Source organism: Durio zibethinus, chromosome 13, assembly GCF_047325235.1.
Source record: "Durio zibethinus cultivar Kanyao isolate XHJ-2024 chromosome 13, ASM4732523v1, whole genome shotgun sequence".
NCBI lineage: Eukaryota > Viridiplantae > Streptophyta > Magnoliopsida > Malvales > Malvaceae > Durio > Durio zibethinus.
The window spans coordinates 19,852,023-19,866,983 of record NC_143174.1 but is presented as its reverse complement, the minus strand read 5'-3'; the positions used below and the strand labels follow the sequence as shown (position 1 = coordinate 19,866,983).

The window sequence follows — 14,961 nt, the reverse complement described above, 5'->3', positions numbered from 1 at the left end:
TTGTTACTTTACAGTAATACAAGTTTTTTATGCCTTAGGTCAATTGCAAAATAAAGCTACTTCGATTGCACTTAACAATATAGTCAAGACTGTAAATGAACACCTAGTGGTTAGGCATAAAGCTTTTGAAGCTATCAATTCCATTGCAGGTAAGATTCCGCGATGTTAATAATCCTACATAAAATTTCATATTTATGAGGGTTGCTAATGAGTCTTTTGTAAGCCATTTTTTTATTGTTCTCACAAAATATAGGCAACAAGTATTGCTGAGCCATGAAATCCGATCACTTTCTCTCACACAAATTCTTGGATGACTATTATGACTTATAAATGTTGTTTTTTTACTATTTTGACCTTGTGGGTTAATCTAATTGAATTCCTAATATGCCCATGCTATAGATGATTAAAGTGTATTTGAGTTATTTTTTATATATTTTAAAATTTTAATTATGCTAAATAAAAAAAACTATAGCAAAGTATGAGCATCATTCTAGTATATATAAAAGCTGTCCCTAAGAAAGGCTGAAGGGAAAACTATATAATGTAAAAACCAAAAGATTAAAGGTAATTTTGGGTCATTTTTTACTTTTGTATCTAGAATTTTAGGTCATTTTTTACTTTTGTATCCAGAAGTTCATAACAGACGAGATCAGAGATTGAAATAAGACCAAAGTTTGGCTAAAGACCTTTGAATTAGCTGAAGAAGTAGCTTGAGTCTACGATGTAGCAATGAGGTCCCCCTGTGGATCCAATGTGAAAACAAATTTTCCTATGCATTCCTCTAATATCTCAACTTTTGCTTTTGATATACATCATCATCACAACAATGAAAGCTTTATCAACTATCACCAGTTATGTCCGATAGATGATTTTCAAGATATTTTTAATATATTTTTTACTTTTTTTAAGCAAAAGTAAGAAAAATGTCTTTTTTCTTTTTCACATACACGGGTCTTCCATGGTGTTTGGAAGGATTTATAGGCTTAGAATTATTTTTTTTTAGCATTTGGCAATATAACAACATAGTTAAAATTTCCACAACAAAATAGTAGAGAACAATAAAACTCAGCAACCATGGTTCTCAAGTATGATCCTTCTATTTTTTTTTTCACAAAAATTTATATTTTCATTGGTTATTTTTTTGTTTTGCTTGAATTTTTTTGACTATTTGTTCATATTTATATTGATTTTGCTTTATCAATCTTTGAAATTCATGAGATAATAATCCCCCTTCCTAAGCCATATTTACTTTTGAAAATGCCTTTCCAAAAAAGGGCTATGTTAGAAAGGTAACAAAGATTTAATCATTTCTTTCCTCTTATTATTATATTATTTAATCCATATTTTCTAGTTAGACAACAATTTTAGGGCCTTTTTTTTTTTTTAGTTTGTATGTCTCTACTGATCATGTTTTAGAAGCTAAAGTTTTTGAAGTCTGATGAATATGATAATTTTCTTTAAACAACGGAAGAACTTTAATGATTATCAGCCTGATATTGTTTTAAAGGTCAGTTTGAATAAGCTTAAACATCAAATTCTATCATGTTTCAAGCATTTTTTAATGGGTTTTGTCTTTTTTTATATGTTTAGGTTCTCAAAGAAATATCTGATAGCTGGCTTAGTGATCCTATTTACTTTCTCATTTTGTTTTCCAATTCTGATATCACATAATGATTATATTCTAGCCTGATTATGATTTTTATGTCACCATAGTAGTAATTTAAATTTCTTTTCTCCTTCTTTAAGGCCTGTTATGACCAAGTTTACTATAACATTGAGAGAAATTGGCACATGCAAAAAAGTTCTTTGATTTTAGGAAAATTTTTGAACTATCTTTTGAGAAGGAATATGAAATTTATTACTGACGACCTCGGATAATTGATTTAAGATGAATTCAATTATTTTACATTCTCCAATTGCCACTGCAAGAGTAGTTACTGAAAGATTGATAATCTCTTAGAAATTTTAGTACTAAATAATTTGTTGTTGATTATTTTCTTGGTGGCTATTTAAAATTGCAATGCCCGAAATTTTTGAAAACTAACAAAATGCCAATTTTTAGATCTTTCTTTGTCATTCTTCTTTCATTATTATTAACCGTTGAGTATTTCATTTATTTATGTTTTGGTTTCTTTTCTTTGATGTAAGAAATAAAAAATTAATAGGATGTTGGCATTGGCAATTTGGCACCATAAGAATTTAAATTAAAAGTTGTAAAGTAGGTGTCTATTTAGTTCATTATAAAAGTTGAACCTTTATTGATGAAGATTTTTTCTTTCGTGCAACTTTACGAAAGGTTGCAACCTTAAAAGCAAGAGTTTTAAAGAAAGTTAAGAAAACTGTAGCAACCTTTCCAGCCGAGAAAGGAATAAGTAGTGGATTTTGTGCCAAAGGCAATAATGGGAATTTTCTTACTTTTCTTTTTTCTTTATCAATTTTTTGTTAATCAAGGTCTATAGATGTAGGCTTAGTTTTTATTTCTTTATCTACTTCTTTAGAGGATGAAGATTTTGTACTACTTATTTGATCTTTTACTGCTAGATTAGTAGTTAAAATTTTATCTTTTTTTTTTGTAACTTTTTCATCTGAACTACTTTCATCAATAGTATCATAATTAAACATATAATGATAATTAAACTTTTTAAAAAGTTCTATATGTGTTTCATATAGTTTTTCTATTATATTCAAATAATCAACCATTTTTTTAAGATTTTTGGTTTTTCTCATTTTATACTTAAGGTGTTCTATAAGATTTTTATAGGATTTAAAATCTAATTTTTTTGCTTTAGAAAAATCAGGTGGTTGAGAAGATGATGGTTTATCCTCATTAGGAGTAAGGATAATATAAAGGTCCAAAGTTATTTATTTGACTTTTGTCAACTTCTAATAATTTTAATTTTTTATTAATATTTACTAATAGTTGTTTAGAATCTTGATTTAGATTTAAACTAGTCACTTATCCTAAATTATCTATTTTTATTCTAATATATCAACTTTATTAAATAATTTTTTAAATAAAGTAGTAGATAAATCTATAAATCTATTAATACTGTGGTTGATTATGGGTATATGATTTTTTGATTGAGGATCCACATGCAAACTATGATTATAAGGTTTTTCTGAATAAACACAGTTTTCAATATCTTGCTTTATGTCTCTGTACCTAAGACTGTTTAAAAACCTTTTAAAGATCTCTAATGCTAGATTTAAAGGCCACAATAAAACCACAACACTAGCACAAAGATAGTAAATAGATATATGGGTTTTAGAACATAAAGCTTAAAATTAAAAGCTGTGAAAGTAAAGAAATACTTACAATGATAGCTGTGATATAAAAATCTTAAGTAGAATATATATATTTGAACACTGATTTGTATAGTTTATTATATACAAGGTCTTTTATAAGCTTTGACACTAATTACAAAAAATTAGAGAAAAGTGAATAAAGAGGAAAAAGAAGAAAGAGAAAGTGGGAGAAAGAAGAGTCTACCAATTCATCTCTTTCTCTTTTTTTATTCTTGCCATTTTTGTTGCCATCATTTGTTTTCTACCTAACTTTGACAAAAATTATAGATAATGACATGACATTTATTTTCTACGTAATGATATGACATTTACAGACATGACCTTTATTTTGTATAGATACGTATTCACCTTTTTAGCAGTAAATGTTGACTAGTATACAAATTTTGACTTGTTATCTTTTTTATCCATCTTGTTGATTATCCAAGTTTGTAGCTTTTTCATCTTCTGGATTAAAAGATACTAGTGAAGCTATTCTTGACTTGTTCCATTGTTCCCATCCTTTTTTATATTGGAGTAGTAAAAAAAAAAGATAATCTAGATATTCCTTTCTAGATAGTTTCTCTAGAAGTTTGACTGCGTCAGGCTGAGGCTTCGGATTACTTCCATCATAAAATTTTTTCACAAAAATTCTTTTACCATCTATGGTAGCAATGATATAAGAAGTCTATGAGTTTGGTGGGATTTCATTCAACAATTGTTTTGCTTTTTTTATCATGTTGATTCTTGCTTAGAAACTGTATAAATTTACTCTATTAAATTATGAAAAAGCAAATTTTATATTTTTTTCATTTTCATTAGGTGCTAATAAATCTAATCCATAAAATACTTTTTAGACTTCCCTGATTTGATAAGGTTGAAAAAATCTTTTTCTATGAAAGAGTCCTACTAAACTAGTTATTTTAATATGTACATAAGAAAAATATTTATAATTTTTGACAAAATCAAATATTTTTTATTTAATAAAAGCAAAAAAATGTCTTATTAAATAAAAAGATAAATTTTGAAAAGTAATTATTCCTAGATAACCCATTTCGATGTTGATTATATCATAAGGGTCAGGATTTAATCTGAATTTAATTTTAAAAAATTCACCTAAAATTCCTTGATTTTTTAAATATATAAAAGGAAAATATTCATTGAATTTTTCATGAAGTAGAAGATCTACTTCATCTCCTATTGAATTTTTTATTCTATTAAAAACTTCATTAGGTAAGATGTTGTTAACGTCTTAATATAAAAGAATTTTTCTAATTTTTAAACAAGAAAAAGAAATAGTTTTTTCTTCTATGAGAAAATCACAAATATTTAAAAAATTGTTTATCTTTTCAATGGAGTATTCTTTTTCATCAAGTTCAAAAATTTGTGGTTCATCCCAATCTTTTAGAGTTAAACTATTTAGAACAAGATTTTAAAAAGTTTGAAATTTATTAACCATTTGATTAATCCTTCTGCAAGCGTAGTCATGTTTTTCCTAAAAGTTGGTTCATTACCTTGAAATTGGGCTTTCCAAACTTCATTTATAAGAATATATAACTCAGAGGGGTTATTCTGGGTTATATAAATCTTTGATTTTTTAAGAAATTTTGTTGTGGTTTCAACAAATTTTCTATTTTTTTAAAGAATTTCAGAATATAACATTAGAGTCCATTAGTTTGGATACTAAGAAAATTAGGATAATCTATTGGGTTCCATTACTTGTTGTGATGGAATTCCTAGTATTTTCATGTATGGTCAAAGATAAAAGAAATATCATGGATTAGGATATGGAACTAATGGTTGGTTAAAGGGCTGTAATCTTAATCCTTGGTTAGGATTTACATGTGTAAGAGAAGAACATTGTTTGGGTTGATTTTTTTTTACTGTAGTCCATTCACCAATTTCTTCTAAAAGTTTTTTACCTCGATCCATCAAGCTTGCTTAAAAGATCAACAAGTACATTGTTAGATCCTTTAATAAATTTAATAGAAAATTTATATTGGCATAAAAAGTTATACCTTCTAATTCTTCTAGGATTAATTTCTAATTTTTTATTTTTTAAGAAATCTTTAACTATCTGATTATCAGTTTTAATAATAAAATTTTCAAGTGCTAGGTAAATATGAAATTTGGTTATAGCATTTTTTTATAGCTAGTAACTATTTTCAAAAATAATATATTTTAACTCATTAGGTTTAAATTTTTCTAAATTATAAGCATAAATCAATTCTTAATTATGTACCTTTGATTTAAGTACACATCCCCAATGTTGGTCTGATGCATCTGTTTCAAGAATAAGTAATTCTTTTGGTTTAGGAAGATATACTTTAGATATAAATTTAAGATCTAATTTTATTTGTTTAATAATATTAGAATTGTTTTTTGACCAAGAAAAAGGTATATCTTTTTTTTTTTGTTTTTCTTGTAAAACTTTCTCTTTTTTAAAGAGGTTTTAATAAATTGTCTTCCAGAATTAAAAAGACCTAAAAAACTTTTGAATTATTTTTTATCTTCCAATTGTTTTCGAAATTATTTAATTTTTATTATAATATGACCTTGTAAAGTAAGACCATTTGTAGATAAATTTAATCCTAAGAATTCTATATTAGTTTTTTCAAGCTTTATCTTTTTAGGGCTTAATATAATACCATGTTTTATGAATTCTTGAGCTATAAGATTTAGGTAATTCCTATGCTTATTTAATGTATCAAAAAATATATGTATATTATCAATATATATTATACAAAAGTCTTTATATTTGCCAAAAATGGTGTCCTTTCATCTTTGAAACATTTGTGGTGCATTACAAAGTCCAAAAGGTATGACTTTCCACTGATAATGGCCTTTTGGTGCACTAAAGGTTGTTAATGGTTTTGATTCTTTGGTTAGCATTATTTGCCCAAATCTTGAGTTGCAATCAAATTTACTAAAATATTTAGCAGTTTTTGCTAAGTTTATTAGTACATCTTTTCTAGGGATAAAAGTATCCATCAAATATTAAATTTTAATTAAGCCTATTATAGTTGATTACCATATTGGCTTTTCTTTTTTTTTTTTTTTGTTCAACATGATTTCTTACCTTAAATACTGGACTTGAATGTGGACTAGTAATGGGTTTTATAAGTCTTTTTTGTAAAAGTTCATTGATTTGTATGTCAAATTTATCTATATCTTTTTTAGTATAAATAATTAGTTTTACTCTAATTATTTTCTTTAAATCAATAATTTCTAACTACAAAAACGAGTACTTCTATACCATAATTTTAATGGTTCCTCTCTAAAATTTTCTTTTAAAATTTTATATAACTAGTGTGTTTCACTAATTGATTTAATTTCCATTTTATTGGTTTCAAGTTAGAAATCAAAATCACATATATGTTTATGATTTTTTACTAATGGTTTTTCTATAGATTATTTATCTATAGTAAAAATAACTTTATTGTTATTCAAACAAAAAGGTAAATAATTATATATAAAATTATTTCCTAATAACATATCACCAAGCATAAAAGAAAAGCATAAAATTTTTGAGATTATGAATTTTTATTCATAAAATAAATAGAAACATTTTTTACTTTATATCCTATTATGATTTCTTTTCCATCAATACCTATTACTACTATAGGATGTTTTATTGGCTCCCATTTTTCTAATGGTAAAGCATTACTTCTACAACTACATATAGTAGCTCTAGTGTCTATCAAAACATTTAAAGAATATGGTTTATACTTGTTAAATCTAAATTCTACTTCCACATAATTATAATACCTTTTTCATTGATTTTTTGAAAATGCAATTACTTCATCATTACCAATTTTATATTGTTTGATTATAGCCAAACTTTGAATATTATTATCTCTTCTAGTATTTCTAGAAGAAACTGAATTTAAAACCGAGTTTACTGGTTTGTAAACTAATTTTTCTTGATTTTGACTACTTGTATCTCTTGAAAAATAAGAATATTTATATTCTTTGTACCTATTGCTTGAGGTTGAGAAAGAAAAGATTACCTATATGAAACAAATGATTATTCACTAGCAATACTTTCATTGTCTTCATTACTTCTATTTGACAATAAAGGTATAAAAAAGGGTGATGATAGAACTAGATTGTTACGAGAACTATTTTCTCTATAATTTTTAAAATATAAGTTGTTTCCTGATGTAAAAAATTTTATAAGTTTTATTATTCTATTACAAGGAACAGGTTTTATAGTACCTTCTAATAACCATCCAATGGGTACTGATAGATCTCTAAGATTTATTAATCTTTGTTTGATTTCTAAATCAAAAGGCCGAGGTTCAAATATTTCTATAATATTTGAATCTATTTCTCTAATAGATGTAAAAGTATGATTAGTAAATTCATTGATAGCTGTCCAGTTTATAGACAAATCATGAGCTACATTCCTAATTTATGATTGTTTTATCATTATTCTTAATCTAAGGTAGTCTTCTATTAATGGGTCGTTAATAGAAATAAAATAATTTGATTTTACTTTAAACCAATAAGCTCTTGAAACAAGATTTGATTGTATTCCTCCTATTAGTGCTTTAATAGGATTTTCAAATCTTTTATCTATTAATACTGCTATTATTGGTATATCATTACCAATTTTGAATAAAGCTTTTATAGTTATCACAATTATTCCTAAATGTATATATCTAACTTCAAGATATTTTTGTTTAATTTTTTTGATTTTTTCTTTAGTAAATAAAGGAATATCTATAGATTTTTTATTAGAATCAGTAGCTATAGTATTGCCACTAAAATTTTTTATGTGTCTTTCTATCCATGGTTTGAAGTTTCAAAAGACAGAAAGTTTATAAATTTTATCTTTATTTAATGATTGTAGTTTTTTAACAATTCATTTGAAATAGTAACATTTTATCCTAAGACATCACTTAATTTCGTCATTTGTTGTTCTTCAGTGAGTATGTCTTTAGTTTTAGAACTATGTTGATTATTAACTTCTGATATAGTATGATTATTAGGATTGCTGTTTGTATTAAGTACAAAAATATACTCATCATCATTATAATTATAATCTATTTTAGAAATTAATTTATATATAATTTCATCTTCAGAAACTTTTTCTCCAAAACAAATTTCTAGATCTCATTTTTCGAGAGTTTTAATAACTTTTTTAGCATTTTTTTTCTTTATTAGGACACTGAGGTGCTATATGGTCTTCTTCATCACAAATGAAATATTTGCATTTTGATTTCTTTTTAGAAGTTTTTTTTCTAACAAATTTTTTCTTTTTGTCAAATTTATGCTTTTTTGGCTTTCATTTGACCAATTTATATCTTCTTTTCTTTTTGTATTTCTTTGAATAGGTTTTAGATTGAGATTTACTATCAAATTCCATTCATTTTCTAGTATTTTTGTGCATTATTTATCACTTAATTTACTTTTTACTTGCTTAGAAGCCTTCGTTTAAAGGCAATGTTCTATGATTTGTTTAGAAGCAAAATAAGTTCTATTTCCTATAGAATCTAAATAGTGTTCATGTTTTGCTGTAGGGTTGTGAAGTTCTAAATATTTGAAATACTGTTGATTATAGAGTTCATTCCAAGGTGATGGTAATTTATGAAAATAGTGTTCTTTCCAAAATTTGGAATGAGTTTCATCCAATTTTTTGTATTCATGAATAAAATTTTTGGAAAATTCTTCTAAATGTCTTATGTCACATAATTGTATTCTAGTCAATATATAACTAGCTTCGCTATTTTGATTAGTAGGTTCCATTCTTCCAAAAAATTCATTTTTTAGTAGATTTGTAAGGTTTTTTTTAACAAATCTAGTATTTTAGTTATTTGATTTAACAAAGTCCCTTTTTGAGCTTTTCCTATTTCAAAGTTTTCCCATTTACACAAAAATTGTAAAACATCTCCTTGAAATGTTCCATAAAAATAATTTAAAAAAATTTTTTTAGACCTAATCTCTTTGTAGTTGTTTACTACAATAGTAATAGATTGTGCCCAATTTTTTATGGTTTTTTCATAATCATTTATCGTTATTTTTGAAAAATTTAAATATGTTACTCCTTGAGCTATAGTTCTTTTGTTTAAAGATTCTATAAAACTAGATTGTGATATAAGTTCTGTAACAGTTTCGAAAGATATTCCTGTTTGTTTGATTTGATCTTTATAAATATCATCTTCGGTTCTATTATCAAACCTATTTTTGTCATCAATTTCTTGATTAGAAATTTCAAACCACAACTATAGCAAGGAACTTGCCCCGGGAGAGGATTTCCTTATTGCCTATAGTCAAGCGCTGCTTGCCAAGGATAGTGAGCTTCTTTAAAAAACTTGGAAAGGTAGTAATTTTATTCATTTTTGCAAAATTAATCATTTTATAATTTTAAATCATATAGTTTACATTTTATCTATGTGCAGGTGACCTTCACTGGAAAGTTGTCTCTGTTTATACAAATAAGACAGGCCAGGCAGCTATTGCTTTAGTCAAACACATCAGGAATGTTACTTTATAAGTGAATTTTTTCTCACACAATTACACAAACATCCATATATTTTTTTTAACTTTTGAAGGTGATTTTGAAGATGAAGAGCAAGCATCTGTACAGAAAGAAGTTGGAGCTGAAGCCATCTTTACTAGCATTCTTATACAAATCATTTGCACCAGCTATACTGGTAATTCCTGTCGGTGCCGTCAGCATCATTATCAGGCATGGAAATATGTCACTGATATTCAGGTTTGGCATTTTATTGTTGATTGCTAATTATCATTTCTCTTGCAGTGCAACACTTGCCCATATCATTTTACGGGAAAGGTTACATACTTTTGGGATTCTTGGATGTATTTTGTGTGTCATGGGCTCTACAACAATTGTTTTGCATGCTTCCCCAGAAAGTCAGATTGAATCTATAACAGAAGTTTGGGATCTTGCTACAGAGCCAGATTGCATTCTGTTAATAATTTGCTTTTAGCTCCGAATATTATTTTATACTCGAAGTTTTTGAACTGCAAAGGAAGATAATGATCTTAATTCCTCTTTGACCCTCTTGTAAGGTTCCTCTTTTACACAGCTTTGGTATTAACAGCTATTTTATACTTATATTTAGGGCTGTAAATGAACCAAACATGAACGAACGAATGTATATTTATATTTGTTCGTTTATTTTTAAAAGTGTTTTTGTTTAGTTTGTGTTATTTAAAAAAATTACTTTATTCGTTCGTGTTTGTTCATTTAAATAATAGATTGTTTGTGTCCAGTTTATATTCGTTTAATTAAGTTAAATGAGCTTATTTGTGAACATTAAACGAATATATTTATCAACATATATAAATGAACACATTCATCAATAATAAACAAATCATAACCAAACAAATTTAAACAAATAAATCCTAAATAAACAAAATCTAAACAAATATAAATGAATCTTAAAATAAGATTAAGGTAAAGGATAAAAATGTAATTTTATTATTATTATTATAATCCAATAATAAACGAACGAGTTTTAAACGAACCGTAAACAAATTTATTCATGAATATAATGAATGAACAGACAACTATTCACGTTTGATTCGTTTAATAAACGAACATACTAATAATATTCAATATTGTTTGTTAAGCTTAATAAATAAACATAAACGAACAAAAACGGAACATGTTCACAAAAAATTCGTTGAAAGCTCTATTCTGTTACACCCCTACTTATATTTCACTTCGTTCCACAATATGGATAGACACACATTATGGTTTACATTGGAGTTTGCTCTTTCGTGGGTTTTATTTCGGTATGCATCGGTATCAGCCTGTTGGAAACTTAATTTTGTTGGTGAATGGTATTGCCTTCTTTTAAGGATTGTTATTTCTAAGAGTGTTCTTTGACAGGTCATGAGTGTTAAAGCACTTGGTATAGCCTTGAAGTTAACCCAGAAGTTTTGGCTCCATGTTGTTGCTTATGCAATCATGTAAATTTTTGTTGTTTTGGTTGGTTTATATTGGGTCTTGATGAGATGAATTTACATATGCAAAAATCCTGCGGGTCAGGGAATGGTAACAGCCCAAAAGATGATATTAGATTAGGAGTCTTCCAGTAAATCTCCAACTTCTTATGACATGATTACTTATAAATTTTTTTTCTAATCGTGTTTATGGTCTGGTTTTTTTTGGTTATTTATGTTAGAGGCATGTATGGATGACCTGTTATGAGTAACGACAAACCAAGAAAATAAGACGGTGCTTCTAGATATGGCACGAGGTACTTAAAACTATGATTTAATATTCAATTTGTTGTCAAGTCTAGTTGATGAATCATGACCTGGTGATCAGAGCGTGATTAACAGCCTTCTGGTTCCTGTTAGACCAGCTGGATCACTAGAGGATCATTCTCAGCATGGTGTTTAACCGGCTGGGATGGTCACAAGGTTGTCTGATAGACTATCCCGTTTTTTTTTTTTAATTTAGTTGTTTTGAGTAAAAAGCTTTCTTAATATGGCCAGTACTGCACAAGCAAACTGATGAAAGAAGTTAAAACTGGTACGTTTTATAGATAGAAGCATTTGGGAGAACTGATTTTAGAATTGTCCAATTGGAAGATAAAAACTTTTTGCCTATTCGGTCATGCTGCTGAACCACTTCTATTTGCTTTTCAAGTTTGTCTATTATGTGTTTTAATTAATTTTTAAAATGATGGCTATATTGAGAGGTTTAATATCCAATTTTAATGTGTCACTGAAAGATGGATTTAAAAGTTTTTCAGATTGAACAATATATTTAATTTAATCTATTTATTTTCAAAGATTATATTGATGCTCATTAGCTTAATCTCTAATTGTACTGTGCTTTTAACAGAATGATAGAGCTTTTGGCATCAACAAAAGTTGGCTTCTATACAGTGATTCAAATATGGTTGGGTTTTTTATTTTTTTCTCCCGTGAATAGACGTATGTTTAGAGTTTTTTTTTTTAGATATTTCACGGTTTTATGTAAGGTTTTAATAGTTATTGTATTGTTTTGACTATTTATTTACTCTTATTAAAATTAAATATGCATCACATATTTGAAATGTGAAGATAACTTTACAAAATTATTTATGATATTTTTGCTATCAATGAAAAGCTTCAAAGTCAATAATTAATAATTTGTAAATTTTTATAATTTTTTTTTTAGTTTCACCTATTAGAACATTTTAATTTCATAAATAATGTTTCAAATAAATTTTTTTTTGATTTCTTTTATTTAAGTTTACTTGAAACATAAAATTTTAGATGAATGAATTGTAGAATTGAATTTATACAATATCATTTGATAATAAATCAAAAATTTAATATGATCTAAAAATAAAAAAGATAATTATAATATTAAAACTTCTTATCTTATTGCCTATTAGGGATTGAAGCATTACCTATATATATATATATATATATAAACATTCATTGGCTTTATTTTTATAAAATAGTCTTGCATAAGGCTAACTAGAGTAAAGAAATGAGCACACAGAAAAATGGGTTATTTTATTATATTTTCTTAAATCTGCAAGAGCTGGATTTCTGTCATTTTCTACAAAAAATAAGATCAAAGCTAAACTCACATCTGACATGGATGAAACAGACATTCATGTACAGTGAACTTCCCCCCTTCGCTTGAAGAATATCTGCTTTCATCCATTTGCAGTTTGGTTGGCAAAGAATGGAGCATTTTTTTACATTACCCATAATAGAAAGCTAGTCATATTGCATAATAGTAGCAGTTTTCGTAAAGACTAAACAATAGTATTAAACTAAGTTGAACATAACTCAAGATGTGTGGAATTAATACTAGTATTTGACCCAAAAAAATCTTGTACTTGGACCCTTCCATTGCCTTGGGAGTAATGTTTTTCCAATAGTATATCTATTTATACTTTTATAATGTCACATGGTTATTTGCTTTTTATAAAGTTACTAGTAAAAGAAAAATTACAGTTATATTAAAATATTATGTATAAAATTAATTAAATAAACAAATCAACCGATTGATTCAACCACTATATAATTAGAAAATTTTAGCATAAAATTTGACCGAACTCAAAAATAGTAAAATTTAAGCATAAGATCTCAAGATTTAAAATTTTTTTTTCGAGACTTCATATTCTGTTTTTTTACTATTTTGATTGCGTGACAGTTGACAAAGTAGATAAGTATGGGATCATAAGTTCAATTCTTCAATAGTATTAGGGAAGACAATCCGATCTGTATCATGGATTTCGATTCGTATAACTTCTTAAGATTTTTTTTTTATTTTTTAAATTGAATATTGAGTCTGATTGGATAATAGTAGGAAAAAATCAAGATCGAATCAAGATTAAATTTTAAGTAAACTTGATCCAACTTGATATATATATAAAAAATTATTTTTAATTAATTAATTTTATAGTTATATATATTTATATATTTATTTAATGTTATATTTATATTAAAAATAATATTTTATATTTTAAAAAATAATATTTTATTAATTTAAATTAAATTATATCAAATATAATTTTATACAATAATAAATGAAATCGGATTCGAATATTAAAAAAAATATTATCTAATTTAAATTATATATATATATATAAAATTAGGTCAAAATTAAGACAAATAAAAATCCGTCACATTACTATTCCTAAATAGTCTGGCAAAAGTGGCCCTGATTTGTAATCTAACTATAATTGACTGTTGATATGGATGATTATGATACATAAAGCCAGTCTTTTAAATAATTTATTTATCCTAATTGGAAATTGATCACTTTCATGAACAATTCACAAATATTAATTTATTTATTCTGTTTTTTTTTTTTTTTCATCAAAAAAGCAAAACATGTGTTCCCGTTCATTAATCAGATTAGCAGAAAAAAGACAGCATTATTCCTTTGGTGTAATGTACCATATAGCCCCTCAGAGAAGATTAGAGAGATAAAAAGTGAGTGGGATTGGGCGTACGTGGGCGTGATCTGGCTAAATGCACTTTTCATGAGTGGTGAATATGGCGATCATGCCATCCAACCATAAAAATTACACCAGATTTGTCAAGCATGAAATGGAAACATGGAGCCCCCACCAAATATGCTCCATATTCAATATATAGTAATTTTAAAATTACGTTTTTATGCATAAAATAATAATTATTTTATATTATATTTAATTTATATATATATAAAATGATATAATTATAAAAATAGTTAATTATTCTTTTGATATAAAATTATTTGATTTTTTAAAAATAAAGATGAATATTTTTAATTAATAAGATTCAATTTATATATTGTACACTTAAAAATTAAATTAATAATATAAATTATATAAATTTTTAAAAAATAATTTTAACCAACAAATAAATTATTTTATTTTAATCATTATATATAACAAATATAAAATAAAATAATATTATTTAATCTAATCTTAATTATAATATCATTTTATTTTATCTTATTATAATTTTATATATTAACCGTACTTTAATTTAGAGTTTTGCTAGGAAATTAGTAATAAATAAATTATTATTTTTATTGATTTGTTTTGAAAGGATTATTGTTATTTAATTAGCATCTCATTATTAATAATTAAATATATCAAAATTTAAATTCAAATCATTAAAATTAAAATTTTAATTTTAATTATTTATCAATAAATCATATAATTTTCTATTAGTATCTGATTATAAAACAAAAGTAAAAGC

General features: G+C 25.7%; 1 non-coding gene across 1 annotated transcript; it reads left to right on the top strand.

Annotated features, from left to right (window-relative positions):
* The first annotated feature begins 11,488 nt into the window (after nucleotides 1–11,488).
* On the top strand, nucleotides 11,489–11,696 carry LOC149515398 (small nucleolar RNA U3). The gene has a single exon (XR_016327197.1). It is a non-coding gene; the product is annotated as a small nucleolar RNA U3 (small nucleolar RNA).
* Nucleotides 11,697–14,961: the final 3,265 nt, after the last annotated feature.